The sequence below is a fragment of the Gobius niger genome (genome assembly GCF_951799975.1).
Source record: "Gobius niger genome assembly, chromosome: 8".
Lineage (NCBI taxonomy): Eukaryota > Metazoa > Chordata > Actinopteri > Gobiiformes > Gobiidae > Gobius > Gobius niger.
Genome location: NC_136859.1, coordinates 31,955,217 through 31,968,902, shown reverse-complemented (window position 1 = coordinate 31,968,902; position 13,686 = coordinate 31,955,217).

The window sequence follows — 13,686 nt, the reverse complement described above, 5'->3', positions numbered from 1 at the left end:
CCACCTGGCTGTTTTTGCGTGTGGAGTTTGCATGTTCTCCCCGTGTCTGCGTAGGTTTCCTCCAGTCACTCCGGTTTCCCCTCCCACTATAACATGCACAATAGGTTCCCCTCTAGAAAAGATATTCTTAATCTCAGTGGGGCTTTCCTGGTTAAAACCTCTTAACGCCCGCCTTAACTGAGCACATTATCCCCAACGCGGCTTTACCCAAATCTGAAAAGCTTCTTGACTGGGGCCAATGTAGCACCTCATTTGAAAGCTAAGACCTACAAAACTGACCTAAGATTTTTCCTGCTTTGTCACTCTTTGGTCATATTATTGCTGCGTTTTTTGTTTTTATTGCTTTTTTTTTGGGTCCCTTTTTCTTTTCTTTTTTTTTCTTTTTTGTCACATTTTTGACATTTGTTACTTTTTTTTGTGGCTTTTCTTTTGGGTCGCATTCATCCTCGTTTTCATCTCATTTTTGCTGCTATTCTGATACTTTTTCGAAACATTTTTAGAGGGATTTTTAGATTTAAAAAAAAAAGAAAAAAGAAAAATGGACTGAAGAGTTTAACTGCCAAAACATTTTGTATTATTATTATTTTTTTATTTTTTTTTGCGAGACAGCAAACCATCAAAAATAAATACATTAAGGGCGAATTACAGGCTTTTTTTTTCTTCTTTTTTCTGAATCAGACTCTTAACAGGACCAAACGTGACTAAAACAAGAGTCAGCCCAGAAATCTCTCAGTTCTGTTAGACTTTTTTAACTTTAGTTTTGTTTATTGTCACACACACCTTACACACAGCATAACTTTCAGTGAAATTTCCTTTTGTACCGTCCAGCTGCACAACAACAACAACAACAACAACAACAACATAGACAAGACAATATTACTACAGGAGGAGGAGTCAGATTTATTAAGCAGTGTCCTCTCAGTTGTGGTCTCGAGAAGGCGGCACCACCTCTCTGATGGGAGCCGAGAGCAGGTGGCTGGTGTCTCTCACGATCTTCTCGTCCAATTTAGGAAAGACTGATCCTCTGGTTTTCACTTTCTTGAGAGCCAGGCGATCCTCCTCAGTGCAGCCCCCTCATCCACACTGTGAGGCTCCTGGTCAGGATGCTCTCGGTGGTGCTGGGCTGAGAGTCTAAAGTCTCTCAGTCGTCGGAGATGGTACAGGCGTTGGCGAGCCTTTTTTTTTTTTTTTTTTACAAAAAGGAAGAATGCAGGGAGAAATCAAACTAGAATTGAAAGACTCTTAGCTGCCGAGAAGCGTGTTTACAGCTGCCATATTAAAACCTTTGTGAAAGATGGAAATAAAATCCGATTTTGTTTTGCTAAATGCTGTGGGAATTTCATCTGTAACTCCTTCCTTCTTCTTCTTCTTCTTCTTCTTCTTCTTCTTCTTCTTCTTCTTCTTCTTCTTCTTCTTCTTCTTCTTCTGTTTCTTCTTCTTCTTTTTCTTTTTCTTCTTTTTCTTCTTTTTCTTCTTCTTCTTCTTTTTCTTTTTCTTTTTCTTCTTCTTCTTCTTTTTCTTCTTCTTCTTCTTCTTTTTCTTTTTCTTCTTCTTCTTCATCTTCTTCTTTTACTTCTTCTTCTTTTTCTTCTTCTTCTTCTTCTTTTTCTTTTTCTTTTTCTTCTTCTTCTTCATCTTCTTCTTTTACTTCTTCTTCTTTTTCTTCTTCTTCTTCTTCTTTTTCTTCTTCTTCTTCTTTTTCTTCTTCTTCTTCTTCTTTTTCTTCTTCTTCTTCTTCTTCTTCTTCTTCTTCTTCTTCTTCTTCTTCTTCTTGTAACTCCATGTCTTTTATAGGTCATTGCTGTATTTCTAAACAAAGACAAAAAAATCCTCCCCAAAAAACGAACTTTTATTTAAAAAAAAAAAAAAACGAACCCCAAGTACTAGCCGGAGTTCTATTCTTCTATTTTTCATTTATTCTTTTTTTTTTTAATCATTTGATCCAATCGTGGTCACTTGTGCATCACGTGACACCTCAAAACAAAGCCCAGTTTGTGCCACTACACGTTAAATGCTGCGTGTGCTGGTGCGGTACCGCCAGCGTCCAGTAGATGGCGCGTGTATAAAAGCAGATGCAGACGAGCTCCGCCGCTGCCTCTGTACAAACGCGGGTCTGCGCCGCAAACAACGTGATGCTCTCAGACTGACTCACGCTTTGCCATGAAGGTGACAAACACGGGCATCATGAGGGGACGCGCGCCCATATTAGGAAGTTCCTGCTCTGCCCGTTTGCAGCTGCTGAGCTAAAAAAAGGAAAAGAAAGAAGAACAAAAAAGAAAAGCATTTCCATAAGTGTGCTGATGAATGACCAAAACAACCACTGTATTACGCTTTGAGAGCGGCTTTGGATTTGGACCGATTTCGTTTCTGATGTTTTGGATCGAACACTGAGCTGAATCCATGCGTTTGCCGTGCGCTGTCCGTGGTGCTGAAGTCATTTACAGTGCTCTTTTTGTGTTCTGCTGGCTTATCAGTCAACAGTAACGAAAAAAGAAAATCAAATGAATTGACACTACACTTACTTTATTTTGTTGTGAGCGGGGCATTCACTTTGACCACAACTGATGCTGTACATACATTACATCATTACATCAGGTGGATTAAGGAATGTAGATAATGATTTTAACATAATTTAAACTGAGGTTGATGGGCCGTGGTTTGTTCTTTGTATGTTGTCAATGTTTGGATCTGTCTGCTGTGGTCACTGGTGTATTTGTGTACTCACTGCAAATGAATTTCCCCACGGGGACAATAAATTTCTACTACTACATCCTCTCATCCAGATATGACTGGACGGACGCTGTAAACCTGTGTATCCAGTCAGAAGATCTCAAAGGACTCCTTTCCCTGGATGTCATTTGCCTCAAAGGGATTGGTTGCTCTAGGTTTGGCCTCTTTGTGGATGTGGATGTCTGAAAAAGTCTTACACTGTACCTGCTTTGATATTTCATTTTAAAGGAAGCAGCATGGACTGTTGTGCAGGAAAGAATGAAGGCTCAGCTGCCATCATTTCCCCATATTTACGCTGATTAGGTTGATTGGCAGAAGAAATGTACAATATCATTATGTTTCTTGGGTTTAAATAATAATGATTACTGGGGGATAAAAGCATTGTTCAGGTAATGGCAGCCTTAACCAAGTCCTTTTACAAGTCCCTACTTCTAAATGTATGGGTTAGAAAACAAGAGCACGCCCTTCCCAAAAGGCCTGCTTTGAAGTATTTGATTTATATGTATTTATGTATTTATATTTCTTTGTGTTACAGAACCACACCCATAAGGACAACTATTGTGAGGTCAAATCCTCACAATAGTGCATAATAGAGAGCATAATAAACCAGTCAAATCAGCTCTCCCGACGTATTGGTTCATTTTGTTTTCATTTTTCAAGACCATACTACTGCACTTCCTAAAGGTACAAAGAAAAAAAATAATCTCTACATCCTTAAAACGCCAAGCTGCCCAAAAGTACAAGCTATGGAGTAATTATGGATATGAAAAGCGGAAGAACTTCACTACTAGTAATTATGGCGGTACATCTTAAGTAATAACAGTGGTACTTAAAGGATGCTATAGTGGTATATATATGATACTTCCAGATACAGGCGGCAGTAACTCTTAGTAATAAAGGTGGTACTTCCTTGGTGTTTGCCTTGGTACTTTAAAGGGACTATACGGAGTTTAAAAATGTTAAAATTATGTATTTTCCTCCCCCTACATGTTCCAGAAAAGTCCTAATGTGTAGAATGAGCTCAGACCTGTTCAATCAATCAATCAAAGTTTATTTGTATAGCACTTTACAGCAACACCAGGAGGACCAAAGTGCTTCAGAGAAAGATAAAACACATTTAAAAACACCAAAATAATTACAACCTCGACACAATTCAGCGCTCTAAGTATTAAAAGCAAGTCTTTAATCTTGATTTAAAAAGGGACAGGTCCGTGAGAACACGCAGACCGAGGGGCAGGCTGTTCCACAGTTTAGGCGCGGCAACAACAAAGGAACGATGGCCCCACTGTTTGTACCGGTGACCTGGGCACGTCCAGAACCATCTGATCGGCAGACCGGAGAGCTCTGCTGGGGCGATGTACGGTCAACAACTCAACTCAGACCATGGAGGGCTTTAAAAACAAGCGTTAACATTTTAAAATCAATCCGGAAACGGACCGGGAGCCAGTGCAGGAGGAGAGGACGGGAGTGATGTGGCTGAGTCTGGATGAACCGGTGAGAAGGCTGCTGCTTCTGCGCTAACTTTAACCGGTGGAGTGACGAGTGTGGGAGGCCAGAGCGTTGCAACCGAGAACTGATACATGCGTGGGTCGCCTTCTCGAGGTCTTGGCGTGAGAGAAAAGGCTTCACCTTGGTCAAAAGGCGCAGCTGGAAAAAGCTGGCCTTGACCACAGCATTTATCTGTTGTTTGAAGTTCGGTTCTGGGTCAAAGATGACTCCCAGGTTCCTGACGGCAGCTCGGACTGGACCCACGACCCTGGACTGAATCTGAGGAACATCCTTGGAGCCAAAAATAATACATTCAGATTTAGTTTCGTTGAGGTGGAGGAAGTTCTGCGCGAGCCGTCGTTTAATGTCCGAAAGGCAGCTATGGAGGGAGTCACCACGACTGCCTCTAAAATCCTGCACTGTCACTCAAAAAGTTGTTACTTCGGGTGCAGTTACACGTATTACCTGAGGTGGCAGCAGCGAGTATAAAATGGCCAACTTGCTTCTAGCCCCTGTAAGTTCCTCATTTTGGTCATTCCAAAGATCTGCCCCCTCCCGAGTCAGGAACAGTCTCTTTAAGGAGGTGCAGACCGGTTGTTTTTTAAGGTTCATCTTTCCTCAGAGATTGTATCGTTTATCTCTATTGCTGAACATCTTCTGAATATTTGAAGGAGGCTGATTATGTTTGACTTTATACATTATCGGTAGAGTTTGGAATAAGATCAAACCTTCTACTTTTAATGCACTCGACTTTAGAAAAAGAGGGTTTGTGTGATCACGAAACCCTGTTTTATGAACAATTCTCTGAGCTTTTTTTTCTAAAAGGATGCTGCAGTGGTACGTATGTATATGATACTTCCAGATACACACAGCGGTAACTCTTAGTAATAAAGGCGGTACCTCTTGGTATTTGGTACTTTAAGTGGTAGTTTCTAGTAAATAAAGTGGCTATGTTTACATGGAGGCCAAAAATCTGATCATAATCTGACGTAGTTCTCAGATTATTGAAAAGACATGTAAAGAGCATAATCTGATATACATATAATCTGACTTCTTCCTGATCTTTAATAAACTAACCATGATGATACAGCAGAATGACCAAGATCACGTCAAAGATTACAAGATCAAAATAAATAAATAACACACTGAATACAAATACTAATAAATACTGTAATCACAAAAAGCACCCATGTCATACATTTCAAACAGTAGAGTAAGTGTGCTGCAGACAGTCGAGTGGTTAAGGCTGCAGCACATATGCAGAACATTACTACTTCCTGAGTGTCCCTCCATTCTTCTCACCCTTACATTTTTAACAGAAGTCTGTGTTTTACTTTCTTTAATTACTTCAGAAAACAATGTGCAGTGAACTGGAGTTGAACCCCAGACCTTTGAGTTGCTAAACCTGTGCTGTATCCACTCGGCACTGAGCACAAGAAGCTGCTGCCACGTGGACGACACATTGACTCCAAGTCCAAATTCTGCAGGTGCTGAAGGAAGGGGCGGGGAGATATTTCAGTTGCTCTAAAAATCCAAATCTGCACAGGCTCATGTAGAATCAGAGTTTTGGATTCTCTGATTTCTGAAGTGGATATAAACTCATCAGATCTGATTATTGGGTTATTTGATCTTCCGGACCATGTAAACGAAGCCACTGATACATCTTTGGTACTTACTGTGGTACTTCAAGGATATTACAGCACCGATTCCGAGGTAATAACTGTGGTGCTTCTGTACACAGAGGTCATTTAATCATTTAAGGCGAGACACTGCAGGTGAAAAGGGAAAAAATGTATATTTACAGATATCAATTTGAAACTTTTGCTGTCGATCACTGGCATAAATGTGAGAAAAAAATACGTTCTGTCATTTTATCTTTTCAAATTTCCCCAAATTTCCCATCTTTTCGGCGACGAAATCTGAATAACGCATAGAGCTACATTCAAATGTATGATTTCATTTTATTGATTAATGAGTTGCCAAGACTTTTTCAGAGTGAATTTTCAGAGTTTAGTTTTTAAATAAGCTGTTTTTTAGTGGAAAAATTTGTAAACACTTAATTTTCACCTTATTTTTTGACATTCAAAACTCAATAAATGGGGCTTAGGGATTAAATAACAAAAAACCCCTCTGAAAAAATCTTCCAAATATTGTTCAGTCCAAGGCTGGAAAATTTGAAGTCTTTAGGTCCGACTGACGTGGACGTAGTGTCGCTACAATGACAGAAAAATGTGTTTTGAGAAATAGGCCCTTGAAATTGCATTCTCCCATATAAGTCTATGGGGGAACATTGAATCAGCGCAATATCTAAACATGTTATTGTGAAGATTAGGTATATTTTCTGTTTCCGGGTGAAAGCTTATATGTTCAGAGACCAATTTGGCCCAAAACCTGAAAACTGAAAAAATGGAGTTTTGCCTGTAGTGTCTCCCCTTAGAGCAGTCGGGGATGAACCCTTCATTGCGATGTTATTCCGAAGTGACACACGTTTTCTGTCCATGGAAACAATCCTAATATGAAACCCATGGGCTTGACCCGTGTGTTCCTTTAGCGCTCGGATCTCAGGCCTCGTTTGTCATAATGGCGTCCCCTCCTTCCACCTGCCAGGACGCCCTAAACGGGGCCCGGGGAACCTCGCGGGGCTTGTTTGGCTGCACGGCATTAACATGAGAAAGCAGGGCCCCGCTCAGTGCACTTATTTGACCTCTGGCCCTTTGCTTTGTGGCCCCCAGACTGCAAATTGCTGAGGTAGAAGGCCGAACCCCACCCCCCCCACACACACACACTCCCTCAGACGGGCGCTCCAGGGGTCCCCCGACGAGGAGATGGTGAGGACTGTTGGGAGTTTTCTGTGGATGAAGGATGAGTCAGTAAACAGCGCTAACTCGAATCAAATGAATTTGAAACAAAGTGAATGCATTCCACGTGTTGAATTGTTTTGGCCCGATTTCTCCTGGCGTGTGGTGTGTCCCCCCAGGACAAACAAGCCTAAACTAACTAAAATGATTTATTGGTATACCACGTTTGATAAGCGTGCTTTTCTCCACACATTTTCTGATACAATACAAAACACTGTGCTAAAATGGCTCTTTATCAGGTCACAGCACAGTGGCACAGTGTTTAGCACTCCTGGGTCCTGTTCTCTTGAGGGAAAAGTTTGCAGGTTCAGCTCCTCTAGGTGCTCATAGTCCATACCCGGGGTCCATACCCGGGGTCTCAAGCCCTTTTTAACCATATTTTGTTACTGTATTTGTCATTTTACGAAATGTGTCCTCCGCATTTGACCCATTCTACAACGCCACTGGATGACCCATTCCCATCTACATGATGTGGAGCCAGGCTGATGGTCAGAAACACCTAGCTGGAGGATTCACCTATTGCACATGTTTTTAGTGGTAGGGGAAACCGGAGTACCAGAAGAAAACCTACATGGGGACAACATGCAAAGTCCACACAGAAAGGTGGGAATCGAACCTGGGACCTTCTAGCTGTGAAGCACGAGCGCTAACCCCTGTACTTCCATGCCGTGTATGAGCTATTTTTACACAACTTAATTCACAGAGAGCTGTTATGTTTTAGAGACTCTTTATAGTCTCTGGTTGTCAAGATGATTTCAACTCATGAGAGTTACTGCTGTTTCTTATTTACAGTCCGTAACACACCAGCCTGGGGTATTTATCCCCCACCTCCCTCTTTTATACAAATAACTTTACACACATGCATGTGATGTCATAACACAGCAAAGTGTAAAGTGTAAAGACCATAGAAATCGCAGAAATACTGTTAGCGATCTGAACCTGTACTTAGGCAAAGACTTCCTGCACCTGTTTGAATTGAACGTTCTCTCCCCATTGAAATGAATAGTGAAGCCAGTCCCTATGTTAAAGTGTGGCATGTCCATTTCATGGCATCATGGTTTCCCCATCATTAACATATTATAAGGTGATGTTTAGTGGCCTTTGAATCTGAGCCCATGAAAGCAGAAACTTAACTGAATATGATTTAGCATTTAGCTATAGGGGGACACTCTGGGACTTATCTAAAGTCCCAGAAGATCTGTGCATTCATTAAAGGGTTCTCAGTAACCCCCTTAAATATGGTAGTCCCAGTAGCAGAAAAATATATTGTCCTGAGGAAATTCATCACATCGTACACACACATTGTACAACATGCAAAGGCAACAGGCTTGAGCACAAAACCACGGCCATCCCATGGACCTCAGGGCTCACTGCCAGACGCCACAGTGCCCAAAATACAACTTCACGTATGTTTTTGGCAAATGAATAACATTCTAACATGGTCACTAGAGAGAAGAGGTTGGTTTAGCCAGACAGTGATCCAGTAGTTAAGGTTATTTCTCGTTCCTGAACCCTTTTATAGAACCATAACTCTTTTCCTATGACATCGTTAGTACCATCATGCAAATTCGACTTTTGACGTGCATTTCCATTCCCCAGGATTTCCGTGACTTTCCGTGACGTCCTCCATTCTCAGAGCTCAGTGGGTGTCTCTCAGTGACCCTCCTCGCTCTAATAAGTCAGCCCCCATATCCCGCACGCTCCCACACTCCTAAACAGACTTCAGGCACCCCCTTTTCTTGTCTGGCCTATAATGATGAAGACGGACGCACCCACGTCGGAGCACCCCCCCCCCCCCCTCCCTTGTCACGACCCCTCTATGGGTGTCTGGGTGCGCGCTAATCCCATGCGATCCCATAGTTACAACATATGCGGCATATTATGGGTCGCATGGCATTCAAGCGCCTGCATCAATGGCGTCCTGTGTTTTTAGCTTCAAAGCCTGGGAAGGGCTTTGTTAGCGCTGCGGCTAGCATATGGTAATCGGAGGGCTCGAAGCTGGGCTTGATGAGCACAATGTTGTTTTTCAGATTTTGGCGGCGCCGCTGATATATGCCCGCTTTTAATGTGAGACCTAATTACCATCCAGAGAGAGTGAGAAGGTATAGCTGTTAGCTGTAGCACGTTTACTTTGTAGTAATATGGGACTTCATTTAGCTTGAAAGTTTAGCATTTTGATGTGCAGTTCAGTGGAGATTATGTTATGAAAGGAGTGTTCTGATTACACTTGAACTGAATATGAGGGAATTGTCTGTTGTTGTTGTTGTACTCCTCCTAAAACCCACAGTTGCATCGGGGATCGGGACACTTCCGGGAGTCATGAGGCCAGGGTTGAAGGGTCCTTTGGGCAGCTTTTTAACCTCCTACTCCCCGCCTTAACCAAGCACATTTTCTCCAGTTCCGCTTTACCCAAATCTAAAGTGACCAGGGTAATTAACTTAAGTTAGTTTGATTTACATAAAACAAACCCAATGCCCCTCGACATAACCAGGCAACATGGGTACGTTTAACTAATGGACGGAGACATTTTATTTAATTTAGGAATGTTACTCTAACAGAAAACCCAATAAGTATGACAGTTCATATGGTTGACAGTTCATATTTCACATTTGCAGGTTCACAGTCCATAAACCAAAAATCCATCCATCCATCTGCTTCCACTTGTCCGTTGCCGGGTCATGGGGTCAGCAGTCCGAGCTGCCCAAATCACATTGCACCAGCCCCTTATGGCTCCTCCTGCAGGTGGTGGGTCCAGGGAAGGACGGCCTCACGTTTATTGGCCTGTTGGTCTCTCATAAGGGGCTTATGGGGGACCCCGGACCTGTTTGCCATGGGAGATCATACCAGGGGCATGAAGCCCCCGACAACAAAGCTCCCAGGATCATTCGGGTGCTCAAACCCCTCCACCACGTCAAGGTGGCGGCTACAGGAGGGGTAAACCAAAAATAAACCTTTCAAATGTCCGTGATGTACGTCCTCTTGCCCGTTCCCCAAATGCTTTAACCTCCAGGTTCTAGACCACCAAATGAACGCCTATTTATCCACTTCCACACGACTACGTGGAGTAATCTGGACCATGTGCCTGAAGCCAACATGAGTGCTCTTTAGCAGCAGACGACATGGAGGATGTGCAGGAACAGAAGTAAGGAGATACAGTTTACGCAGTGCATAGTTAGTACTCTACATTAATGATCACATCACATACCAACAAGTTGATATACACATTTCTCAAGACGTGACCTACTCACCGACGATTCCCCACAGCACTGCCTGCTCCTGGGTCTCCAGTCTTGCACCCATGGTGGCGTGGCTACAACGGCGTGTGACATCGAGGGTTGAAGGTCAGCTGAGGGGGTGAACAAAGATAGGCGGGTTTGAAGGGCAGACAAACCCATAGCCCTTTTCTACCAAGCTGGTGCCGGTGCTGGTTCTGGGCCAGTTCCAGTTTCAGAACCGGTTCTTTCGTTTTCCACTGAAAAAACGCTTGCTCTCGGTTCGAAAATCTGGTGCCGGTCGGGAACCAATTAAAAGCTGGACCAAGAAACGAGCACCAGTGATGTCAGCGGCTGGGGGCGTGGCTCTCTCCTCCAACAAACAATCAATATTAGTTAGTTTGTGCTTAGAACTTCCTGGAGAAGCCAAAACCGTCTCTGTGGAGGAAACTGTTGTTTTGCTTTATGCTCTTCAGCTAAAACAAGAGTTAGAAAGGAGAAATCAGAATATTAACGGCTGCTGTGACTGAAACATAAACTTATTTTTCTGTATTTTATAACCAGAAGTGGCTGTAGTAAGATGTTAATATCCATTTTTGATGCTGACTTCCCAAAGCGTTGCCATGACAATAGGCACAGCTCTCATTTTGGTGGAAAACCAAGTCAGTATGGAACCAACCCGGCACCAGAACCAGCTCTGAACCAGCCCAGAACCAACACCTTGGTGGAAAAGCCCTATCATAGACTTAAAGCCTACAGGCCAGGGTAACACCTCGTTTGAAAGCTAAGACCTACACAACTGATTCAAACTTTGTTGTTGCATTGTCGCTGATTTTATGTCATGTTTTCATCACTTTTGAGTCGTATTTTGTTGTTCTTTTGTTGCGTTTTCATCCTCATTTGCCCCCCCCCCCCCCCCCCCCCCCCCCCCCCCCCCCGCTATTTTGACACTTTGTTCAAGAAGCTTTTAGATTTGGGTAATGTTCCACTGGAGAGAAAATGTGCTCGGTTCAGGTGGGGGTAAGGAGACTAAAGTGCATATGACACATGAGACACATTACCGACCATGTTATGTGAATGGAAAATGAGCCAAACTGCTGTGGAACTTTATCTCCTGGACAATCCCCAAAGAGTACACTTGATTATGGGGGTCATCTCTGGTCCTACAGCAACTGAAACACTATAGACAGTATACAGCGCATTTCCCCCTATAAGTGTTACAGCAAACGTGTATTTAAGAAGTGTCTTGATTGGGAGCTGTGTCTTACAGTGTGAAAAGTTGATTGTGGGGGAAGTAAATAATACAGTACAGGTTAATTATAATAACTGTTTTGTTCAGTGCGCAGATATCAATTATGAAGGGAGGAGTAAACAGAGGAAGTTGTTTGTGCATTTTATAGTGGTTCTATAGAAGAATATGGAGCAATACAACTAATGTAATCTGTTTATCGTGAGAAGCGTGTACGATCATCCCAGCAAACTAGAACTGCGGCGAGTTGGACATCAAGGCTAGTGCTAAATAGCGGGGACAAGCTGAAAAGTGACTTAGTGATGCACGGATCTGAAGGTCAGTGGTTCAAATCAGTTCGATTATTAATAATGTAGTTGGAAAAAGTGCCATTCCAGGTTCCGGTATCGTAAACAAAGAACCATTTAAGTGCTGGTATCAAGAAACAACTCAACTGTCCCTCCCCCCATCCATTCAGGTTAAAGGGACAGGCCACGTTTTTTCTATACTGAGATATGTTCTTACCTGAGCTTAGACGAGTTGATGCGTACCTGTCCGGTCTTTGTGCGTGCCCGTGGAAGAGCGTGTTAGCTTCCAACTTCAACCCAATTTGGAGCCATAGGAATACATTGGGAGAGGCCGAATGCTAACAACATCTTTGGTCTTTTTGCGTGACTGAGGGCACACACAAAGACCAGGCTGGTATGCATGAACTTGTCTGAGCTCTGGGAAGAACATATCTCAGTTTGGAAAAATGGTGGCCTGTTCCTTTAAAGGGCCTGGGTGTCATCCTGGGCAGAACACACTCTTTCCAGTCTCATATCAATAGCATCTGCAATACTTCCATTCGCAACATCTCTCAGCCCTCACGCTACCGCCATCTTTGTCCCTCTTGTCACCTTCCGGATTGAGCGCTGCAACTCACTTATCTTCTGCCTCCCCAACAAATCCTTCCAGAAACTGCAGCTCCGCCAAAACCCTGCATCACGGCTCATCACATGGACCCTACCACCCACTCCCTCCCTCACTCACTGCCACTCTTCAGATCCAGAAGCTCACCTGAGTGTGTACCACCTAGCTACACACTCACCATCTGAATGTTGAATGTTTTTAATATTTCCGTTGTCTCCTGGGCGTATTATTATTGTACTGAACATGTTGAACGCAATCTGCAATCTGCTGTGTTTCCCATAAGCATCTCTCTGCCATTTTTCTTACACAAAACATTGGACATTTCATCAATGAATGAACCAAATGCCAAACCAAGCGATCACTGAAAACAACCAAAATGGCACAAACCCAATGGCATTCCCTTCACTCACAGTGGGACAATATCGATGGTTACCGTATATTCTCTAATACTGGCCTGTATTCCATTAGTGGCCGGGTCTCTAACAGAGGCCGGGTTTGCGGCTGGCGGAGGCAAATTAAAGCCGGTCTCTAAAACAGACCGGGGCTTTTATTAGAAACTATAGCGGTAGAAATATTCCCCATGTTAGGAATTTGTCTCATACTCATGTAAATGAAAACTCACGCGCCGAGAGTAAACAAACGGGAACCCGGGTCGATGGGGGGACGCTGCGGAGGAGCTGATCCAAGCGTAACTTTGACACAGATTTAGCCACTTTTCAAACCTCCAGTGACGATATTTGGAAACAGGGCAAGCAACAAATGTTGTGTGACCCACCAGGGTTTTAATAAAGTCACCATCGCAGAGTGACATTGATGTCAATGCTCTGCTAACAGCAACGAAACACTTCCTGTTGTCCCAACAAAATAAAAAGCCGCTGCGAGAGGGTTTGAAATGTTAATAAATGAACCTAATATTTCAGGTGCAAATGGACACAAATCTTGTTTTTCTTCGTTTTTCTGGTCGTCCGTTTTGCTCAAATAGAAATAAAGGCCTGTCTCTAATTGTGGCCTGGTTCCAATAAAGGCCTGGTCCGAGATGCCCTTGAGTAAATAAAGGCCCCGGCCTATATAAGAGCATTTACGGTATTTAAACAAATCCCAAAATACAGTCGCCAGTTCTTGAAATATATTATGTCAAAGAATATTCCTTGTGAAAACTTCTGTGTAATTGACAACACATCTAACCTCGAGTCCACCCAGTCCTGGCTGTCAGAAATGGATGTTGCCATTGTGGCCCAGACCAGTTTGGATAAGTGTC